The sequence below is a fragment of the Leucoraja erinacea genome, chromosome 28 (assembly GCF_028641065.1).
Source record: "Leucoraja erinacea ecotype New England chromosome 28, Leri_hhj_1, whole genome shotgun sequence".
Taxonomy (NCBI): domain Eukaryota; kingdom Metazoa; phylum Chordata; class Chondrichthyes; order Rajiformes; family Rajidae; genus Leucoraja; species Leucoraja erinaceus.
Genome location: NC_073404.1, coordinates 21,809,399 through 21,833,662, shown reverse-complemented (window position 1 = coordinate 21,833,662; position 24,264 = coordinate 21,809,399).

Sequence of the window (24,264 nt, the reverse complement as noted above, 5' to 3'; positions counted from 1 at the left end):
ATTTTTAACCTTTTCTGAATTGGGATCTGATACTGAGCACCATTTTGTCACCTAACATAGAATTTTAGTTATTTACAGCAAATAGGCCAAATCTGAAATAAAAAACAGAAAATGCAGGAACTACTGAGCTGGTCAGGCAGCGTAAGTGGAGAGGGTTATTTTTTCAGATGTAAATTAAAACAAAAACACAATCCAGATGCCAGAACTTGGAGATACAAACAGAAAAGATTCGATTCACATTTTAGCAAGTGGGGTCATGGCCAAACCCTGTTTCTCGTGTAAGTCAGGGAACTTTAAGTTTGACGGTGATGAGAATTTCTGCAATTTCATAGAACATAGAACGGTACAGCACAAGAACAGGCCCTTCAGTCCATAATGTTTGTGCCAAACAGGAAGCCAAGTTAAACTGATCTCATCTGCCTGTACATGATCCATATCCCCCAATCGATGAGCCAGTCTAAAAGCCTCTTAAACACTACTATCATATCTGCCTGCACCACCACCCCTGGAAATGCCTTCCAGGCCCCCACCACTCTCTATATAAAGATCTTGCCCCGCATATCTCCATTGAACTTTTCCCCTCTCACCCTATAGCTATGCCCACTAGTGTTAGATATTTCTACCCTGGGAAAGAGGATGTGACCGTCTCCTCTATCTATGCCGCTCATAATTTTATATACTTCTATCAAGTCTCCCCACAACTGATGTTTTAGAGAAAGCAATCCAAGTCTATCTAATCTGCTCTAGCTGAAACCCCATAATCTAGGCAGCATTCTGGTAAACCTACTCAGCACCCTTTCTAAATCCTCCATATCTTTGCTGTAATGGGGTGACCAAAACTGCATTCAATACTCCAACCGCAGCCTAACCGAAGTCCTAGAGAGCCGAATCATGTTATATAGAGCAGTATGTCAAACATTGAGTTCCTGATCCCCATCACTGTAAGAGTGAAAAAAAACTCCACCTCCCATGCCCCCAACGGTACAGGTATTCACACACACATTCCCAGCTCAACCATGTAGGAATAGACGGTAGCCTCTTAAAACGGATTGAGATCTTTTTGACAAGGAGACACCAGCGAGTTCTCTTGGAGGGAGAGACGTCTATTGAAACTTCTGTGACATCAGGTGTACCACAGGGGACTGTCATGGGTCCATTGCTCTTCCTACTGTATATCAATGACATTCCAAATGCAATTTTGTCCAGTGTTCGACCCTTCGCAGATGATGCCATACTTTATAGAGAGATTAAAACACCAGAAGACAGCTTGTCCTTACAAAAGGAGTTGGATGCTCTCTGTGAGTGGGAGAAAACCTGGCAGATGTCACTCAATACAAGCAAATGTCAGACCATGCATGTCTCACACAAGGTCAAACCACTTTTATCGGAATACAACATGGGTAGCAATACATTGCTTGCTGCCGACCATCACCCATATCTAGGAGTCGAATTAAGCAAAGACTTAAGTTGGGCGACGCATAGTAATCAAGTGTCTAACAAGGCAAATAGAACACTCGTCCTACTCAAAAGAAATGCTCACGCATGTAGTACATCCGTCAAAGAGAATGGCTACAAGTCCTTGGTCAGGCCCAAATTGGAGTATTGTGGAGTGTATGGGATCCTTTCAACAACAACAACAACAAGATCACCCTGGAGAAGATACAATGCCGAGCAGCCCGCTTTGTATGTAATGACTACAAGCGCAAATCAAGCGTGAATAATATGCTGATTTCTCTCGGATGGGATACCCTAGAGCTCCGCAGAATCAAGCTAAGGCATTGCAATTTACAAGGAGATTCACAAAATCACGCCATCAAATCTCCCGTCATCCCAGAGCACCAACTGCCGTGAAACAAGACAAAATAACGGTCCCTACATTTCCGTACATCAACTCGCTAAATTTCAATAAACCTTGCTTCCAATATTCCCTATACCCAAGGACGATAAGGGAATGGAATATGTTACCACCCAACACACGTGCTGCTCCCGGTGTTAAGTCATTTAAAAAGGGGATTGAGCAACTAGATCTCCTCAACTTGGACAAAAAGGTCCACTTCAAAATTTAAACGGTACTCTACTCATTCCGACCTGCGCGTGATAACCACTGATGAGGTGTTTGCGCAGTAGCCAACCAGAACCAGAACCAGAACCTCCCCAGATATTGACCTCGAGAGTAAATGACACTAGTCCTTCTAACTGAAATTCTTACAACTTTATACATTCTAATTAAACTCCCCAGCTCTGACCATACCATTGTAAATCGCCTCTTCACTCTCTCTGGTACTATTGTATCATTTCTTTAACTTGGTGAATAAGATTGTGTATCTATGCCAATGGTTATGACCTAGCCAATGTTGATATAGTTTTAGCTCGATGTATCTATTCCTCTATTCACTGTGACGTTTAATGAGGGCAAACATCAATCAATCAATCAATCAATCAATCAACCTTTATTGTCATCTTGCAAGCAACAAGTACAGTGCAAAATGAAAAGACGTTTCCCAGTGAATAGCGGAGCATCGCACATGAAATTTAAAACATTTCACACATAATAACACTAAAAAAACAATCCAGTCCGTGATGGAACAGTATAAATAGTTAAAAGCAGGTAAAAACACAATGTTAAAATACAATAAATCAATCATAAAAAATGTCCGGGGCAGCTGATTTGAGTGGCCAGTGCCAGTTATTAAAGTGTCCGTGCCAGCCGCAGAATCAAGTGACTGTGAGTGCAGAGTGACTGTTTAGCAGCCTCACAGCCTGTGGTAGGAAGCTGTTTAGCAGTCTTGTAGTCCGGGCTTTGATGCTTCGATATCTCTTGCCTGATGGCAGGAGATCCAGGTGTATGTGGAGGGGGTGCAGTTTGTCCTTAGCAATTCTCTGAGATTTTTTCAGACAGCGGCTCTGGAACAGTTCTTGTACTGAGGGTAGGGAGACGCCAATGATCCTCTCTGCTCCCCTCACTACCCTCTACAGAGCATCTCATGTACTCTCCTTAACCACTTTTTTTTTAATGTCCAATAATCTTCATGGACCCATGGCAGTCTGATCTCTTTGTTCCGCTGCACTTCTCAGTATCCCATCATATATTATGCATTTCTTTGATTTGTTGCCTTCACAAATATATCAGTTAACGTTGAATACATTTCATTTATGATTATTTGGCGCATTTCATTATTTAAAGATTTTTAGAGATTTACAGCCAATGTCATGGAGTTATACAGCACTGAAAATGACCTTTCAGCGCAACTTGTTCATGCCAACCAAGATGCCCCATATACACTAGCCCCATCACTTCACGTTTGCCCCATATCCTATTAACCCTTAATAATCCATGCACCTGCTGAAATGTATTTTAATTGTTGTTATACTACCCGTCTCAACTACATTGCCTTGTATATATCCTATCCCTCAGAATCCTCTCCCGTAACTTGCCCACCACAGATTTTAGACTCGCTTGTCTACAATTCCCAAGCTTTTCCCTGCAGTTAATTACAGGCACAACATTAGTAATCCTCCAATCTTCTGGTTTCTCATCTATGTCGAATGATGATCAATATATCATTGCCAGGGCCTTTGCATTTCTTCTTTAGCCTCCCACTGTGTCCGCAAATATATCTGATCAAACCTGGGAAACTCATCCACGTTTATATGCCTTAGGACATCTCCTCGACTGTAATATGGACTGTCCTCAAGACTTCACCATGAACTGTCCTAAGTTCTGCAGTCTTCCCATCTTTCTCCACAGTAAAAACAGGAGAATTACTGATTGAGTCCTAAATTATTGCTTCAATTATCTTCCCTCTTCCAACCTCTAGACTGCATGCTTGCCATCTAGCCACAATGACCTTATTTCCTTCTGTACATTAGGATTTGAGAGTGATTAATTTCTAGTAGTGGTTTCTCCACATCCTCCACAGGTGCTCCTACATTCCTCTGTGGTACTAAAATCATTGCTTCCCTCTCGAACACAACTTGGGCCTTGCATCTCTACTCGTTACATTTCCTTAAGTATTTTTTTACATCAATATATGCATGTAGAATTGCTTTCTGTTTTCTCATTTTGAATCAATATTCTCTTTCAATTTTCTCATATCCTACTTTTCCTTAGCAATATATTTTGTCCTTATTTTAAAACTTTTGATTTATCTATGAAATCCATTATTTATGACCAGCGTTCCACCGTTCTGTTTAATCAGCTGCCCACTAATAGATTATATCCTCCTTTGTACCACTGATTTTAGCTTAATTGCAGTTCAACATTTTTCACACAGAGAGTGGTGAATCTCTGGAACTCTCTGCCACAGAAAGTAGTTGAGGCCAGTTAAAACAGAATTCCTCCTCATAGGCTCCAAATCCACACTCAGCAAAATCAATAACCCCACTCTCACCATCGACGGGACCACTGTCTCCCCATCTCCCCAGGCCCACAACCTTGGCGTGATCTTTGATTCCACCCTCTCCCTTGAGCCTCACATCCGCCATGTCATTAAAACCTCCTTCTTTCACCTCCGCAACATCGCCAAAATCAGACCCTCTCTCACACCTCCCGCTGCTGAAAGACTCATCCATGCCTTCATCTCCTCCCAAACTGGACTACTGCAACTCACTTCTCCTTGGCATCAGCTCCACCTACATCAACCGACTCCAACTGGTCCAGAACGCAGCCGCCCGACTCATCACCCACACCCAATCCTGACATCACATCACTCCAGGGAGTAAAGAAAAATCAAAAATATGGCTAGAAATAGTCTACATTTCCCCAGTTCTCACCTACTTCAAGCTATTAATTTATTCTCATGTGATATCTATAATGGTTTTGCCACCACATGGATGGTCCAATGGTCCTTTCTCATCAGATTCATCTTTGCAATGAGCCAAGAGCCCTAGAAAACGAATCTACTCGATGGTAACACAACTTTTGTGAAATTCAGTAGCTCACTAATATTGGCCACCCTGTCATTCTGCTCTAGCTAGCCATCAAAATTGCTGCTTGTCTGATTCATTAATTCACTGCAAATTTGTTACCAAAAGTGGCAATTTCTGAACCTTTAGCTAACTACACCATTTCCATTTATCTCTGGCATAACAGCTCAGCACATGCTATGGGATAGACAGTAAGAGAAGAAATGATGCATTGTCAATTACCTAGGCTGATGATACATGTCTACTGCTGTTCCCTGTATGTAAAAATGAGTTAGATTGAAGAACTTCACAGAAAAAGGAAATGGAATCCAAATGAGGTAACTCCAACATGGAGGCAGTACTAATGCAGGACTGATAGGCCTCATGGATTCTGTTTACATTTGTATCACTTAGTTTAATGTTGCAGAAGTGTGAAAGCCTGCTTGTGCAGAGCCTATGCCAAAAACATCGCAACTGAAGCAAGTAAATATTGCACCTGGAACCAGCAGCCGCCCTGCACTGTGGTCGCAGATATATTAGCAATACACTAAAGAACAACACCTGCAGCAGGGTTTCAGAAACCGCAGGGACAGCAATCTGCAACTTTTCATTGTTTCTGTTCACAAAAAAGGAGACCAAACCTTTCTTTTCTTGAGTAATTATGTTTCTCTAAACCAAGTAGTTTCTCAATCATCAAAGCTGTGAGTTGGATCTTTTAATTACATTTGATACAAGGAGCTACATGTGGCTAGAAGAAAGTGTCCGTTGACTTAAATGCTGGCAGTTGCTGGTGAGCAGGGAAGAGAGAGAACGAGAAATATGAAGAAAAGAGGCAAAGAGAGTCTGGAGATAGAAAGGGAAATTCTTCTTGGCAGGGAAACACCTGTTGCTCAACAGAAAAATAGACTGGCATTGCCTTGAAGCTTGGAGTGGGAGAAAGGCAGACATTTCACATTTGGATAAATTGAAGGCAGAACAAGAGGCTTGTCTAGTGGGTGGGATTGCAGATGTGCACAGGGAGAGGGGTATGTAATCATACACTGGACCGAATTCCACTAATATAGGTGAAAGAGAATGAGAAAGAGGGCATACGTAAGAATGGAACAAGAACAAGAGAAGCAGATGGAGAATCCATAAACATGAGGCAATAGGCAAAGAAAGGAGAAAGTTTCTGCAAGGGATTGGACATAGGTGAGGAATGATTGTCAGGTATATCAGCTGGTGAATTTGGAAGGTAATTTGGAACTAGGCAAATGGCAACCATACTAATGTTTATTAAACAATCCAATACAGAGCATCCATGATGGTTACCTTGTTTTTCTGTCCCAAGGTGAATATCAGCATTCAGGATTGACATGAAATCATTCATATACCCAGATTGTACAAGCAGGAGGAAACAGAGAAAAATTAGAAAAATAATTTGCGAAGAACATGGTCATGTTGTTAATAACAATTATCTCTCCCCTCCTAAACATGGAGTGCCTACACCAGCTGCTTTGCATTGTATGGTAGGGCACTTCCTGTTGACAGGAGAAAGCAGAGCTGAAACCCTTTATCTGTGCAGCAAGCGGAACCTTCAATGCTGTTGGAGATAACGCAGGCCTTTAGCTGTGATTAACATCTTGGGCAAAAGGCAGTGTGAATCAAGGGAGAAATCCCATGCTGGATTAATAGCCCTGTTGGATCACATTTTATCAAGCTGGGTAGTTTCAAAATGCACAAAAGCAGCTGGGAGAAAGATTGCAAATCATGAGGAAGAAGTTCACTGAAATAGATAAACATCACATTTAGGAAACTGCACCCACTACGCTGTTTCATGAGACTCAGCCCACAATAGTAACATGCATCATGTGCCCCCACCCTAACCTCCACACCCAATGCTTTTCAATTTTAAAGACCATGCCATTCTCATGCAAGGATACACCAGAGGTTGGCAACCTGATCATAAGGTCATACAGCCAAAAGTGATAGGAGTATTTGGCACATCAAATCTACTCCACCATTCAATTGGTGTTACAAAGCTGGAAATCATTGCCACTATTTTGAAAGGCCCTCCTAAGCCCATTCTCCTATAACCTCTAATACCCTTATTAATCAAGAATCTGTCTAATATTCTCTGCCTTAAAGATCCTCTGTGGAAGTGGAATAGCCAGAGTATATTTTTATGAAGAGGCTAAAGTTAGAAATGTCCTTTCTTCCACTGCTAAGGATCCTGAACCATCTTTCACAGGCTCCCAAACATTAGCCTGGATATAGGGGGCAAAGTGCATCAGGCGTTAAAATTGGCATGTAACACTGGTAATGATACGGTGGTTATGGGAGATTTCAATATGCACCCAAGAAAGGGAGTTTATAGAGTGCCTCCGAGATGGATCGAGATGGATTCTTAGAGCAGCTTGTACTGGAGCCTGGTATGAATTCTTGATTTAGAGAATTACGGAGACAAGGGAACTGCAATGGAACCTGTAATTGACCATCATATGATGTTTTAATCTGAATTTGAGAGGGAGGGTAAAAATCAGACGTCCAGTATTGCAAAACAACAGGGAACTATGGAGGCGTGAGGGAGGAGCTGGCCAAAGTTTACTGGAAAGGGACCCCGGCAGGGAGCTCTGTCCAGAATGGCAATGAAATAATCAGAAGATCCTTGATCATTTCATTGGGGAGACATAGAAGTAAGATGCAACCGTCATTACAGACTTGATTTTTTAAATCTCAAAATTTTGTAACATTGCTACAGAAGGCAACTAAAAAGGCAATATGGGGAGAAAAGATGAAGTACGAAGGTAAGCTAGCCAAGAAAGTAAAGGGGGATAGTAAAAGCTTCTTTAGGTATGTGAAAATGAAAAGATTAGTTAAGACAAATGTGGGTCCCTTGAAGACAGAAACAGGTGAATTTATTATGGGGAACAAGGAAATGGCAGACGAGTTGAGCAAGTTCTGGCTTCACTAAGGAAGACATGAACAATCTCCCAGATGTACTAGGGGACAGAGGATCTAGGGTGACGGGAGGAAACGAAGGAAATGCACATTAGTCAGGAAATGGTGTTGGGTAGACTGATGGGACTGAAGGCTGACAAGTCCCCAGGGCCTGATGGTCTGCATCCCAGGGTACTCAAGGAGGTGGCTCTTGAAATCGTGGATGCATTGGTGATCATTTTCCAATGCTCTATAGATACTGGAGCAGTTCCTGTGGATTGGAGGGTAGCTAATGTAATCCCACTTTTTAAGAAAGGAGGGAGAGGGAAATCAGGGATTAATAGAAACAATGAAACATAGAAACATAGAAAATAGATGCAGGAGTAGGCCATTCAGCCCTTCGAGCCTGCACCGCCATTCAATATGATCATGGCTGATCATCCAACTCAGTATCCTGTACCTGCCCTCTCTCCATACCCCATGATCACTTTAGCCACAAGGGCCACATCTAACTCCCTCTTAAATATAGCCAATGAACTGGCCTCAACTACCTTCTTTGGCAGAGAGTTCCAGAAATTCACCACTGTCTGTGTGAAAAAAGTTTTTCTCATCTCGGTCCTAAAGGATTTCCCTTTTATCCTTAAACTGTGACCCCTTGTCCTGGACTTCCCCAACATTGGGAACAATCTTCCTGCATCTAGCCTGTCCAACCCCTTAATAGACCAGTTAACCTGACATCAGTGGTGGGGAAGATGCTAGTGTCTATTATTAAAGTTGTAATAGAGGCACATTTGGATAGCAGTAACAGGATCGGTCCAAGTCAGCATGGATTTATGAAGGGGAAATCTTGCTTGACTAATCTTTTGGAATTTTTTGAGGATGTAACAAGTAAAATGGATAAGGGAGAGCCAGTAGATGTAGTGCATCTGGACTTTCAGAAAGCTTTTGATAAGGTCTCACACAGGAGATAAGTGGGCGAAATTAGAGCACATGGTATTGGAGGTAGGGTATTGAAATGGATAGAAAATTGGTTGGCAGACAGGAAACAAAGAGTAGGAATTAACGGGTCCTTTTCCGAATGGTAGGTAGTGACTAGCAGGGAGCCGCAAAGCTCGGTGCTGGGACCGCAGCTATTTACAATATATATTAATGATTTATTTAATTTTTTTTTTAATGTTTATTTTATTAGAAGCAATTGTACACGAATAAAGCAATCGGCATAACAATTATACAATTTTCGTGCAACTTCATTTTTAACATTTTATAAACTGATGTGAATCAGGGGAAAAAAAGTAAAAAGGAAAGAATGAAGAGAAAGAAGAGAAATACAATAAAGAGAGAAGAAAAGAGACTCCATAACTGTTGAAGAAGTGAGAGACAAAAAAAAAGACGGAGATATGCCCCACTATCCTTCCTCCCCCCCACCCATCCCAAGCATTGGTTTTAAATTTGTGTTCTACCATTCTATTGTTGAAGAAATTCAGTGAAAGGAGACCATGTTTTGGAGAATTGGTCTGATTTATCAGCCAAAACAAGCCTTATTTTTTCTAAATGTAGTGTCTCGGTCATTTCTGTGATCCACATCTTCATTGTGGGAACTGTTATCTTTTTCCAGAATTTGAGTATAAGTTTTTTCGCGGTTATTAAGCCGTAGTCAAGGAAACGTCTTTGGAATATCGTTAACTTAAAGCAGCCCTCTGACATTCCTAAAATTATTAATTTTGCATCTGACTCCAATTGATTTTAGAGATGATGTCGAATATTCCCATCCAGAAGTTTTGTATTTTTATACAGGATGCAAAGGAATGGGTTAAGGTAGCTTCTTGGAGGTGACATTTATCACAGATAGGGGAGACAGTTGGAAAAATCTTATTCAATTTGGTTTTGAATAGTATAACCTATGCAATATTTTGAATTGTATCAGGCAATGCCTGACATTTAAAGAAAATTAATGTATGTATGATAGGCTTTCCTCCCATATTTCTTTTGAAAGAGATAAACCCAACTCGTCTTCCCATATTCGCCTATAAATCTCAGAAGGTGGGGTATCAATATTAATGATTTAGATGAAGGAATTAAAAGTAACATCAGCAAATTTGCAGATGACACAAAGCTGAACTGTGAAGATGATGCTATGAGTATGCAAGGTGACTTGGCCAGGTTGGGTGAGTGGGCAAATGCAGTATAATGTGGATAAATGTGAGATTATCCACTTTGGTGGCAAGAACAAGAAGGCAGATTATTATCTGAATGCTGTCAGATTAGGAAAAGGGGTTGTGCAACGAGACCTAGGTGTCCTTGTACATCAGTCACTGAAAGTAAGTTTCTTATTCATATGTTTGTACAACTTTTATATCTGGGTTGGTGTAAGATGTTCATCGGTCTTCACAGCAACAGATAATTTTTTCTACCAAAAGCACCCTTCCTCCCGCAGCAGTTTTATCTACTTTTAATATATCTACATCTACATTTCACATACTGCACATATCCCCCTTCCTGTTTTCTGAATCTTTGTGCAATCAATCCTTGCATATATTTAGATAACACTGGTAGTTACAGTTTCGTATTCTTAAAATTAGATTGTCAATGATACTGCTTTCATTTTACATGAACATTGTGCAATGGCTTTACTCATTTTTGGTATCTGAGCATCATAGGCAAAGCTAGCATTTATTGCCACCCGTAATTGCTGTTCAGAAAGTGGTGTTGATGGACCATATTCTCAGACCAGGCAGCGGAAGCAGTAAAAGGAGAGGAGGTTTGGCACTGCTGGTCGAAGATTGCATTGCAAGTAGTTGTGCTCTAATGCAATAGCTGCATTCCAAAGAAACCTCATGTTATGGATAATCATGTTGGAAAACCAATTGTAAAAATGGAGAAAAGGTGGTTAGGGGCTAGAGCGTTTCAGATTCACAATAACAATGTTTGGTTTCACTGCAGGATTTTCAAAACAAAGTCTTTTTAATATCTATAAGTATATTTTTGTCTCCGCAAGCTAAAAATACCAACGGTTATGTGCTACATTGTTTAATAGAGTAACGTCGCACAAGTCTCAATAGAAGTGATTACTTGCCAATTTCAAACATCAAGGGGGGTGAAAATGACAGACTGTGTTCTAAAGAGACAATAGTGTCTGATAGGGATAGCTGCAGGGATGCTACATGGAAACATTTTCTTTTCCCGAGACTGTTTTGTCTAAAAAGCAAGACAGCTTTTTTTCTGCTCATGAATTTCCAAAGTAACTATTAAATGTTTCTCTAGTTCCTGATCACAATCACACGTAACAAATTCAGAACGCGGAATACAAATAATGCATTTTTTCTCAATAATTTCTTATTCGGGTTAAATTCAATTTGCTGGTATAGAAACATGTGTAATTGCAGAACGACCTTCAGTTTTGAGGGATGATATCAGAGAAAACTCCTCAAACAAGGCCATTTGGGTAGAAATTAGAAACATAAAGGGTGGGTTACTTTGCTGGAGGTGTATAACAGACCCCCTAACAGGAGACAGAGGAACAGTAGGCAGATATTAGAGAGATGCAAATACAGTAGGGTTATTGAACTGAGGATTTCAATTTCTCAAATATCACCCAAGATTGTCTCAGCATTAAAGGCTCAGAGAGGGACAGAATTTAATCCAAGAGTTATTTAATGCAGTATATAGACAAGGTAAAGACCATTACTGGACGTTGGATATACTGTGCTTAGAGTATCATGTTCAGTTTTGTTCAGCTTGCTATAGGAAAGGTGACGTTAAGCTGGAAAGGGCGCAAGAAGGATTTACGAGGATATTGCCAGGACTCAAAGGAATAAGAGATTGGGCACTCTAAAATTTTATTTCCCGGAGCACAAAAGGCTGACGGGTGATCTTTCAAGTGGAACTTTCAGTAACATGTTGATTAGACTGCTGTATGCTGACAGTCAGTCTACATGTGAAATTCAAACAAAGTTAAATTTGCTTGAATACACAGGTTAGTGGTTCAATCCCCTTTTTTCTCACCACTTGTCCTGGCTCTACTTATTATTATGAACAGGATGTTTAGGAGTTTCCAAAATGGAAAAACAAATTCTAATTATGAAAGTGGAAAACATGTTTCTTTACCCCTTTGAGTCTTCTGCAAAAAATTTTCAGATTTTCAGTGAGGTCAATGGCTTGCCAGTAACAAGCATTCCATTAAAGCCGCAATATCATGAGTCTGACCCCTACTTGTTGCAGTGATCCTTAAGGTGACATTCTGGAAATGCAGCAGTCATAGGGATAATATAGGCACAAAAAGCTGGAGTAACTCAGCAGGACCGGCATCATCTCTGGAGTGAAGGAATGGGTAACGTTTCGGGTCGAGACCCTTCTTCAGTCCCGCTGAGTTACTCCAGCTTTTTTTGCCTATCTTCAGTTGAAACCAGCATCTGCAGTTCCTTCCTACACCTAGGGATAAGATAACGCATTAAAGAAACCCACTCAAATGGACCCTCACAAGGGATATATTAAAGGGAGAAAAAAAAAAAAAAACTTGTCTGCTAATGGCTTTGCATACTCCTGGCATTGAATACTCGGCCCGAAATGTCACCCATTCCTTCTCTCCAGAGATGCTGCCTGTCCCGCTGAGTTACTCCAGCATTTTGTGTCCATCTTCAGTTTCAACCAGAATCTGCAGTTCCTTCCTATATATAGGGATAAGATAACACATTAAAGCAAGCCAGTTCTCAGATGGATCCTCACAAGGGATATATTAACGGAAGAAATAAAACGTGTCTGAATGGCATTGAAAACTCCTGCTTGCCGTTAATTTTATGATCATACTGGCAGGGATAAATGCATCTATGGATTCGATCACTGAGCCCCATTTTTCCTTGTGCTTTACATTTTAAATTAATATATTTCATAGTGAAACATGATAACAACAGTTTCCATATTGTTTTGTGTATTGAAGGCCTCCAAGTGATTGCATCACCTGGAATGAACGCAATGCCATAGTTTTCGGCATTGCCTCTTGGTGTCATGTTACCCAAGAGACACCCATCCTTGGACACTCTTAGCGCAGAGTGGTATTAAAACTGTACTGCAAGGCCTGTAGGAGAAATTAATTTACCACATCCTTGCGATCTTCCCCCTGATTCAGAGCTGCCAACTCTCATGCATTGAGCGTGAGAATCACGCATTTCGCCCAATTCTCACGCTCTCATGCTGATCATAGAATTTCTCATGCTCTGTCGTGAGAAATAGTAAGATTAAACGAGAACTTACCAGTTTGAAGTTTGACCTTTATTTTATGAGGAGTAACGTTGAGGGAATACGTGAAGAACCCCGCCAGGACGCATGCGTGTCATTCTTCAAAGCAGCGGTGTGAAATCACAGATAACTGTAATGACTAAACATAGTAAGATTAGAGAAGAGATACCAGTTCAAGATATGATCAAGGGTGGGAGCGGAGGGCACGTGTTCCCTCAACGTTACTCCTCACAAAATAAAGATCAAACTTCAAACTAGTAAGTTCTCGTTTAATCTTACTATTTTACTTCGGAGTCACGTGAGTGACTACGTGAAGATTTTAATGCTCTGTGATTTCATGCCGTGGAACGAGTCCATGGATCACATCTGCCTTGATTTTTGGGGAGAATAAAGTTAACATCATTAGACATCAATACGATATTGAAACCCAATAGTAAAAATATTAACACCAATTATTGCCCCTATTTCTGGGGTAAATTATATATAGAACTTAAAGTTGTTTCTGCAAATGTTCCAGGTTCAATGACTGGTTTGTTATAAAGTCGTTGGAAAGTTTCCTCCATTGACCATCCTGCTGTCTTGAGGATTAGTCCATAGGTACTTCCAACTTCATAGCTGCCAATGTAGCTGTAGCCCTGGTGGAGTGAGATTTGAAATGCTAGTGTCCACTCCAGCCTATTTAGGACTTGTTTTAGCCATCTAGAGATGGTCTGGACTGTCACTGTTTGAGTGGCTGTTAGTAGCTGATTAAAGTGACATTTCTTCCCTCTGATGATCTTAGTATACTTCAGGTATGATAGTAAGTGTGTTATAATACAGAGATGACCATCTGTAGGGTAGGCCCTGAATTCTGTTTTTTAGGCCTGCTGACCCCTGTCTGTTCCTTATGACTATTACATTGATGTGAAAATTAAATTCCAGATGAATTAATCATGTTGTCCAACCTTATTTTCTGTAGTGACTGGACCCTTTGTGCCGTGACCAGGACCATCAGCATGACTGTTTTTATAGTCAGTTTCCGTAGGGACAGAGCTGTAGCTGGAGACCAGTTTCTTAACATGGTCAGTACAATGCTCACATCCCATATTTGGGAGTACCTGGTTCTTGAGGATTAATTTTAAAATGCCTCTCATGAGTTTGGTTACCAGGGTGTGTCCCAACAGAATGCGGTTCTGTACCTTCGACAGGTATGTTGACAGAGCACTTCTGGTGCAGTAGATGGCACTATGATTGAGCCTCTCATCGTAATGGAGGCTTGCCAGGAATTCCAGAACAGACGGGATGTTCATAGATCTGTGGGTGATGATTATAGTTGTGGCAGTACTTCCCGTACCTAGATGATACCAAGTACTGATGTTTGGGTAGACTGTCTGTGACCCGCTGAAATAATTCCGCATTCGGTCCGTCAGTCCCAGGTGTAGAAGAGGTGCTTTCAACTCTAAAATAAATAGGTTAATATATAATAGTGACATGGGTAACTCCCCTAGTGCGGGAAGAACCAGTAAGTTAGGTCTATGATGGATGATGATGTATGGTTCTGACCCATGTTGATATCACCCGGACCCATGGTTGCGTAGGGCAATCAGGTATTATCAAAATTCGAGACGTGGAGTCTATAGTTTCTTCCTAAATACCCGACTGATGAGGCAAAGGGAGGGATGCAAAAATGATCCCCCAATCAGCGAAGATACATCTGAACCACTGCCCCAGGTTCTGGCTCCCAAGAACATAATTTGATAACTGGTAAGAGCATGGATGTGAATAGGTCGTTATCTGGTGTTCCATACCGTGCTGTTCCAGCAATACATATTTTATCCAACATCCATACAATGTTTTTAGACTAGTGTGACATGATGTCTGCCACTAATTCAGTTTCCCTGGTAGTTGGTAGCTGGTATCCAAATCTCTATCTGGATACGCTATTAATCCAGATTAATAGAGACAGTAACGCTAAGACTTTAGCCTCCTTCACAGTGAGGAGGTGTTTGGTGAACTCATGTGGTGGATGCCCATTTTGTGTTTATTGTGTGTTGTTATATTACATGTATGGCTGCAGGCAACAACATTTTGTTCAGACCAAAAGGTCTGAATGACAATAAAGGATTCAATTTAATTAATTCAATTCACAAATAGTGTTGGCCAGATAGTCACATGGTGTCGATATGTTTCTACCCATATGGTTGACATATGCTATCTCGGTGTTGTTGTCAATTTGTAGTCTAACATACTGGTGATATAACCCAAAACAATATGACTTAAAGCCATGGCTACACTCACTTCCCCAGGTATATATGCCCAACGTTAGTAGTGAAGGCTCCTGTGCATTCCATCTCCTGCACAGCTGGAGATGGGATTAGTAGCATCCCAATCCAAGGCCCATCAGTATGTGGTTCCATAGACGGGTAACTGTTAATGTTTGGTTAGGAACAAGCCTAATGTATGTTCCACCATTTTTGTACCATTGCGGCCTCTGTTGGTTGCTTCATTAGTCTGTCAGTATGACCCCCCCCCCCCATAAATTATTGAGTGACGCGTGTTTGCGCTCAGTAATTTGATTATGTAAAGGTCACAATATCATGTGGCTGGCACACAGCCCCTAATGCCAATATTCTACTACCAGTCTGGTGGATGGTTTTGTTCCCTGCAAGCATCCATTAAGTCTGTACCCTTCCTTACGGCAAAGTCACTGCCATGTGAACTGTGTTAACGGTGAACCGCAGACGATCTATTGTGTTAAATACATCTGTGGGCACCTCCAATGAGTACTACATAGCAAGCAGATTTTAATACGATGCTTGCCATGTAGTACCCTAGGATCAATACCTTTGTTGCACCAAAGGTTCCCATCTGTAATGAATATAAAGTACAAAGTATTCAAATTAGTCAAAACTAAGATGAAGTGGCAACCACCTCTATATTATGATAAGGATATTTAAGACACAAATTCCTGTGATTCATGTTGGATGTCCTCCATAAGTCCTATTTAAATGGGCACTGTAGTTCAGTAAGCGCTTAAGTTTGTTTCTATCCCTGTAAGCATGAACATTCAGTTGGGTACATGCTGAACTGGAGGATAATGTAATGAATAATTCTAAGGTATACCCCTATACATCTGAAATTTAAGTGATGATAGAAATAATTCTATGCACACAGATAGATGTTATCTCCCACCAACCTCGTAAGGAGTTAAACCCACCTTCGTCCATGGTTACTATAAGTAGGTTTGTTACTATTTCGGCATCCTCCGTGGTCGTTGAGGTGCTGGTGTCTGTGATGAGGGTTAGCGCATTTCCCAGGAAGTAGATTTTAAGACGTTCCTTAATGTGCCCCAGTTCCCTCTATGTGAAGTTCTTTCCCTGTTAAGATAAGATGCCTCCAAATTTTAATATGGGAGGTTGGGAGGTTCCAGTTAACATATAAGGCCAGTGCATCCTGGTGATCTAGTGTCATGTCTTTTGTGTATAGTGCGGCCGATCCTGTCCCGCTGTTAGGACTAGAACTTTCTTTCATTTCAATTCCCTGCCCTACCATGTTTAGGTTGATACTGGGAACATTTAGGTTTTGCAGTTCCCTGATGGTAAGTGTCTTCCAATAGGTTTTCTGCACCCTATGTGTACTAGGGGTATGTTCTGCTCCCCTGTTCAAGTGCAGCCCAAAATTGACCCCCTATACTCCCCTCTGATGAGGGAGAACACTGTGCAGCCCTACAAGAGGTACTGCTGTAGGACTTACTAGCTGCCCCTCTGTGACTAGTCTCCATCTCATGGAGCTGCCACTTACCTGCTCCAACAGCCGCTCCAGCTGGCCCCGATGCTCTCGGGCACCCAACCGGCTCCAATGCACATACATGGTCACTGGCCATCGCGGCTGCTCCTGAAGCCGTTCCTCCTGAGGCTGCTCCTGCTCCAGTTCCTGCAGCCACTCCAAGGATTGACTCTCGGTGTTCCCCTTTGATGAGTGAGAAACACTATGCAGCCCTACAAGAGGTACTGCTGTGGTGCCTACTATCTGCCCACTGTGGCTAGCCTCCATCTCCTGCCACTTTGGGGTTTTTCCCCCAGCAGCCGTTCCAACTGGCTCTTATGCTCCCGGGCATAGGCCACTCCCGGCTGCTGTTGCCCCATCCTGCAGCCAATCCAACCAACATGCACACGGGCACTGGTCGCTCGTGGCTGCTTTGTTTCTCCTGCAGCCGCTCCAACCGGCTCCCGTGCTCTCGGGCACTGGCCGCTTGTGGCTGCTTGGATCCCCGCTCCCAGCCACTCAAACCGGCTCCCATGCACACGGGCACTGGCCGCTCACGGCTGCTTGGTACCTCCTGCAGCCGCTCCAACCGACCCCCATGCACACGGGCACTGGTCGCTCGCGGCTGCTTGGATCCCCGCTCCCAGCCGCTCCAACCGGCTCCCGTGCGCTCGGGCACTGGCCGCTCGCGGCTGTTCAGAGTCGGACTCCTCGGAGTCAACGACTCTATGTATGCTTACCTCTCCCGACCGGCCAGGGCCGGCGCGGGAGCGAAGTCCGGAGCGAAGTCGGGCACAGCTGTTCCCATTACGGGAGATCAGCGTGCCGTTTGCTGCTACTGCCAGCTGCCCGCAACTCCGCGGTTCTCCCCCTCCAGCTTTCCCGCAGCCTTCATGGATCCGGTCCACGTCTCCACCTAAAACCTAAGTGGAAGAAACGCAGAGTCTCTTACTTGCTGTTCCCGAATTTCAAATTCTGGAACGCAGAGTCTTCTTCCCTGCTGTTCCCGGCTTTCAAATTTTGCCGCTAGGGGAACGTCGTTCCCCCTGCTGTGACTCGTTGCAATGCGTGTAGCGATATGACACGCATGTGTCCTGGCGGGGTTCTTCACGTAGTCACTCACGTGACTCCGAAGTAAAATTATGTGATCAACGAGAATTTCAAAACTAATATAAACTGCATGGGGCGCAGGTGTCGGAGAGCCGGGGAAGAGGGAGGGATGGAGGCAGAAGCAGCGGCGGGGGCAGATGCGGACGGGGAGCCGGGCTGGCGAGTGTTTGCTGAACTGGCGAGTGTTTGCTGGGCTGGTGAGTCGCTCGCTGCAGCTCCGGCCATGGAGCAGCCTCAGTGCAAGAGTCCCAGGCCATCAGAGGCGTCTGAAGCGTTGCGCCGCTGCCGTGAGAGTCTCTGTGCTGAATTTGCCCTGGTGACCGGCATGGACCAGGCTGCGGCTCAGTGCATCCTGGAGGACACCCAGTGGCTGCTGGAAGTAAGTACCAAACACGGGGTAGAAGATAGTGGTCTTCAAATGGGGGAGGTTGGAGAAAGCATCCTGCTTGCCTGCTAGATTTTCACTTACTGTAACTGCAGTAAAAATGTTCTCAATGTTGGGGGAGTTCAGAACCAGGGGACACAGTTAAAAAAATTAGGGGTAGGCCAGTTAGGACTGAGATGAGGACAAACTTTCTTCACCCAGAGAGTTGTGAATCTGTGGAATTATCTGCCACAGAAGGCAGTGGAGGACAATTCACTGGATGTTTTCAAGAGAGAGTTATATTTAGCTCTTGGGGCTAACGACATCAAGGGATATGGGGAAAAACAGGAAAGAGGTACTGATTTCAGATGAACAGCCATGATCATATTGAATGGCAGTGCTGGCTCAAAAGGCCGAATAGCCTAATCCTGCATCTATTTTCTATGTTTCCATGCTTGAGTATATGGCAAAAAAACTCGACCACTTGATTTTGAAGCATTCATGCATGAAGGAGGTATAATCTAGTCATAAAGTGATAGTGTGAAAACAGGCCCTTCAGCCCTTCACACCCACCAACTTGCCCAGCTACACTACCCACCCCTACACATGTAGATTATAATCTGGGATACCCTGCCTCAACTTCCCACAGCTTGTTCCATATACCCCACTCTAGAGCACCCGGGGAACTCCCCCTGTGATGTCTGGATCCCCCCCACTTCGTGTTTTGGAGTTGGTGAATGTTATGCTGATTTGTAATTAGTTGACAAAACAAGGGCCCAAGTGCTTGTTTATTATCTGATCCCCCCCCCCCAAAGCCTTTCCCCCCCCCCCCCCCCACCTCGGTGGCTATGCTCCCTCTCTCGCAATTTCTCACTCCCAACTCTCACCCAATGCTGGCAGCCCTACCCTGCAATAAAGCAAACCGTCCGGCACATACATAAAATTCCAATCTGACTCTCATCTTCCACTCACAAAGCCATAATATGCCCAATATCAAAGTGATTCCCTCCCCTCCTAGCTACCAGTTCCAATGCCCCAATGCTGGCACCATCTCCAAATCATTTCACCTCTTACCCCACCCCCCAGCAATTCTCCACCACATCGCCAATTCTACCGCTGCAGTAAAATTTAGTTCCTTGATCTTCCAATTCCTACCCACAATGTCCCAGCATGATTTCTCAGCAACCCCCACCCACCAAATAACATTTCCACTCTGGCCTCATGAGGGAGGAACAAGCAGAAAATCTCATTGTTTCTACAGATGGAGGCATTAATCTCAGTCAGAACTGTTGGTGTCCTACATCTGCACCATTCAAGTTCACCCCAATGTACGCACTCAAACCTCAGGTCACAGTCATGGACCACAGATCCATTTCTTAGCCTCGTCATTAAAGCATTGTGCTTTTTGACGAGGAACCCGCTAGCTGGCATAGCATATAAATTTTTTTTTTTTTATCACAGCAACTGAGATATCTTACTCCTTTATATGTGCTCCTAAAAATTATCATCACTTAAAATGACACCAATCCAAGATACTTTTCTACATACCACAGAACTCCCAAAACTGTGATCTGACCATTGAAAAGAACGAAGGTGGACAAAAATGCTGGAGAAACTCAGCGGGTGAGGTTGCATCTATGGAGCGAAGGAATAGGTGATGTTTCAGGTCGAGACCCTTCTTCAGACTTGACCCAAGACGTCTCGACCCAAAACGTCACCTATTCCTTCGCTCCATAGATGCTGCCTTACCCGCTGAGTTCCTCCAGCATTTTTGTCTACCTTCGATTTTTCCCGCATCTGCAGTTCTTTCTTAAACATTTAAAAGAACAAGACCACTATGCACATGTGACCACCAGCATCACCAGGTTCCCCTCCAGGACACGCAACGTATTGGTGTGGAAAAATAACAGCAGTCTTTGGGATCTATATCACGAAACTTCCTCTTCAATTACCTTCATGAGACTTCCTCTAAGCAGTTCAACAATGTGGTTCACCTCAACCTTCTCAAGGGCAAATAAGGAAGGGCAATAGATGCTGGCCTTGATTGTGACATCCATATCCTGAAAAAATACTTACTTTTATGACAAAGGCTAAGCTTGGACAGTTGGATATTTAACATAAAGGACCTCAGAGCCAATACTCTCTGCGCCATCCCTTCATCAATGATATCACTTTGTGATATCACTTTGATCCCGACACTGAACTGATCACTCTAGGTATGTCAGAAGCCTGTTCTGAGCTATCACTATTTCAAAGACGTTTCCTAAATTACGGCCTGATAACGGCGAAAAAACTAATACTTAAATTTTGGAAACGCACATCAGTCCCTGCTGTTAAGATGTAGATTATAAACATGTCCGAGACACTACATCTTGAAAATATTAGACTTCCCTTGCCAAAAAAAAAACAGATCATTTTTCCAAGACATGGACATCCTTCACCGATTACTTACAAGGATAGTATGGCGCAGCACAACTTAGGATTTAAATCCAACTATGGGTTGGGTGAGGTGGGTGGGTGGGGAGGGACGAGAGGCAGGTATATCAACACTTTTCTCTCTCTTCTTCTTTTTGTTCTCTTTTTTTCTTTTTCTTTTTTCTTTCTTTCTTTTTACCCACTCTTTGGCTACACTACTTTGGTAGTCTAGGGGTTCTATCTTTGCACGTCTCACTTTTTCTCTTTCTTGTTCTTTCTCTTTTCTTTTCCTCTAACTCAATGCTAAAATGTAAAAATTGAAGCTGTACAATAACTGTATAATGTTATATGCCGTTTGTTCTACTCTTGTACATTTGCTTCTAATAAATAAAAAATAAGAAATATAAAAAACTTTATTGCCAGTGTGATGCGTCTCACGGTCCACTCATCTGTCACCACCATCAATCCCTGCCTTACTGCTCTTTCCCCTGCAACTGCAAGAGATGTAACACATATCCATTTACCTCTTCCCTTCCCACCACAAGGACCCAAATAGTCTTTGCAGCTCGTTAAATTTAGTGTCATTTAACGTAGATGAGAAACTACAGGGAAATCGAAGATGGATTGGATGATCGCTTTGAGATATACCAGCATTCATTCACAAGAGTAAGCCTGAGCTTCTGGCTTCCTACCAGTTTACCTCGCCATTCCAATCTTAGTCTGACATTTTTGTCTGAATCCTCTTGCACTGATACCGAACACAACCTTGAGGCACCACAGTTCATCTTCCATTTTAGTATTTACTAGCCTTCTGGACTCATTATCCAACTCTCCAAATTTAAGTAGCTCACTCATATGTCTGCTTGTTTGCAAACTGGCAATTTCTGCCCATCATAACTTAGGCTCAGTTTTTCTAAATATGTTTGTATAGTATGGCCCGCTGAGCATGTCCCTTCATTTTACTATTTACAACACAACCCAAAAGGAAGTGTAATTTGCTGCTAACTACTCAAGATCCATTTGGTCTTGTCTTTTCAGAGATAGTCTCTTGTTCTTCACACACACACCCCCCCCCCCCCTTCACCCCCCACCCCCTCACCCCCCCCCCCCCCAGCCACCATCCGCCACCACCCACGCCCCGCCACCACCCTCCACCCACCCCAAACCACCCTGCCCCCCCCATCCCCTCTCCTCCTCTCCTACTGAAAATCCACTTGTTTTCTTTCTTTCCCCATTCTTCTCGACCTGAAGTGGTAACTGTGTCTCTTTACTTAGATGTTGCCTTATCTGTTGAGTGCTTTCAGCCTTTGTTCTTTTTCATAAAACATAGAACAATACATCACAGCAAAAGGCCCTTTGTCCCACAATGTCTGTGCCGAACAAGATGCCAAGATAAACTAATCTCATCTGCTTGCACATGATCCATATCACTCTATTCTCTGCATATCTATGTGCCGATCTAAAAGCCTCTTCAATGTTACCATTGTATCTGCCTCAACTACCAACCGTGGCAGCATGTTCCAAGTTGCCCACACATCCCCTATAGACTTAACTCCTCTCATCTTAAAGTTTGCACTGCAAGGGTGGTTACATTTCCCAGATGGTGTTGTGAATTGTTTCAGCTCAGCTTGTTAGCGCTGATATTAAATCAAGATTAAACAAGGATTACTATCACTTTCTTTCACCTCTGCATGCTTCTAATACAGCTACATGTGGCACCATACTATCGAATTTGCAGATTAGCCAGATACACGCCAAACATAATGATAAAGTTAGCTCCAAGAGTATGTAAAACTGTGTGCAGATACAAACTTCATAGCCAAATGTTATATAATTCTCATCTGAAGCTGGTGTCATATGGTGGATTTTCCTCATCCAGTTAATGTTCCAACTCATCATTTTTTCTGGGTACTTTCTGTTCTATATCATTTCAGATGGAAAATGAGAAGGATCAATAACCACAACACATTCAATGTTTGTCCCCTAAGAAATGGTTAAAAATCTTAAGGGATTTTCAGTACGGTTACTGCAAAATAACCTGCATTTTCATTTAATTAACTGAATTTCACAGTTCAGTGTAGAACTCAATGTGACTCATCGAGGTAGAGCTTTCATGCTCCACTCGGGGAATGATTAACAGTAAATAACATCCAAGCCAGCCACATGGTACAAAAAAAAGCTATCAGATGTTGAACTTCTAATTTCAAGGCAATTCAATAAATTGAAACATTTGGTGCTGGAAACAGGAAGAAATGAATCTTCAGGCTGTTTGGTAGATTGGAGAACTATTGCAACGAATCTGATTACAAGAATATTAACAAATTATGTGGACATTACATATGTAAAGTTCAGACAATATTGAAACTGCAATGTTAAATCCAAAGGGCTCATGTAAGGAAATAATCCGAGTCCAAGCCATGGCAGCCATGGAGGCCCATTTTCAGCTGCAAAGAATATGCTGCATTGCTTAGACTTTGTTGACTGATCACTATTACTTGATCAAATATTGTCTCAATAAATATCACAGGTCAGTTTCATTTGCATTACTTCAGATCATGCAATGGTCTGTGCCCACATGCAACATGACCTGGACAATGTACTGTACCCAGATGAGAAATTGAAAGCATTATTCATGCCAAGCACTGATGATTAGCAACAGGTAAGAATCCAAGACATTCAACAATATTAACACAGCTTAATTCCTCTCTTTAATAGCCTGCATCGTGTACAGTGGCTATAATGTGTATTGCTGCAGCATACACAGGGACTTGCTTGTCAAGTCCTCTTTGATAATGTTTCCCCAACCTACAATCTTTATCATTTAAAAAGACAAGAGTCATAGGCTCATAGGAATGGCACCAACTGCAGTGGTAACAATGTTGACACCAGCCTGACTTTATACATCACGCTCGCTTTATAGTTTTGTTGGTTTTGGAAGTTCCAACTTAACAGCACTGTGGGAGTGTCTTCAGCATAGGCACTACAGCAAGACAAAAAAAAACAGATTACCACTACTTTCTGAGAGCAATTAAGAATAAGCAATAGATGATGGCCTTGCCAGCGATACCTATATACTATGAAGAAATAATAATGTGGTGTAATATTCTACATTGGACCGTGTCACTTCTTTTTCAACACAGTGGCGTTTCCTGTAAAAAAATATTGCATTTTCATTGTGAAATTATTCTAATTTCACACAGCATCAGTGAAGTAATCCTCTTCTTCACATTTCCTGGGGCGATGCTTTGACATATATATAGAGGTTGCTGCGGAGAAAGAATGAAATTAGTCCATTGATAGTCGTGTACGAGATGAAAAGATTGCAATCTTCCACAAGCATGGACAACAATAGCGTTGTCATGGAATATTACACCCCACCTAAAGAGAGAAATTGCTCACAACACCACAGAAAGTTTACAAGCTGCAGCACATAATAGTATCCTATCCACCCACATCAACCTACACCAACATTGGCAGACGAGTATAAAGTTCAATGTGGATTCAACCGCATGTACCATGTAAAGTACTGAGCAATAACAGAGCACATATGTTATACTGAGTAGCTCTTTCCAGTG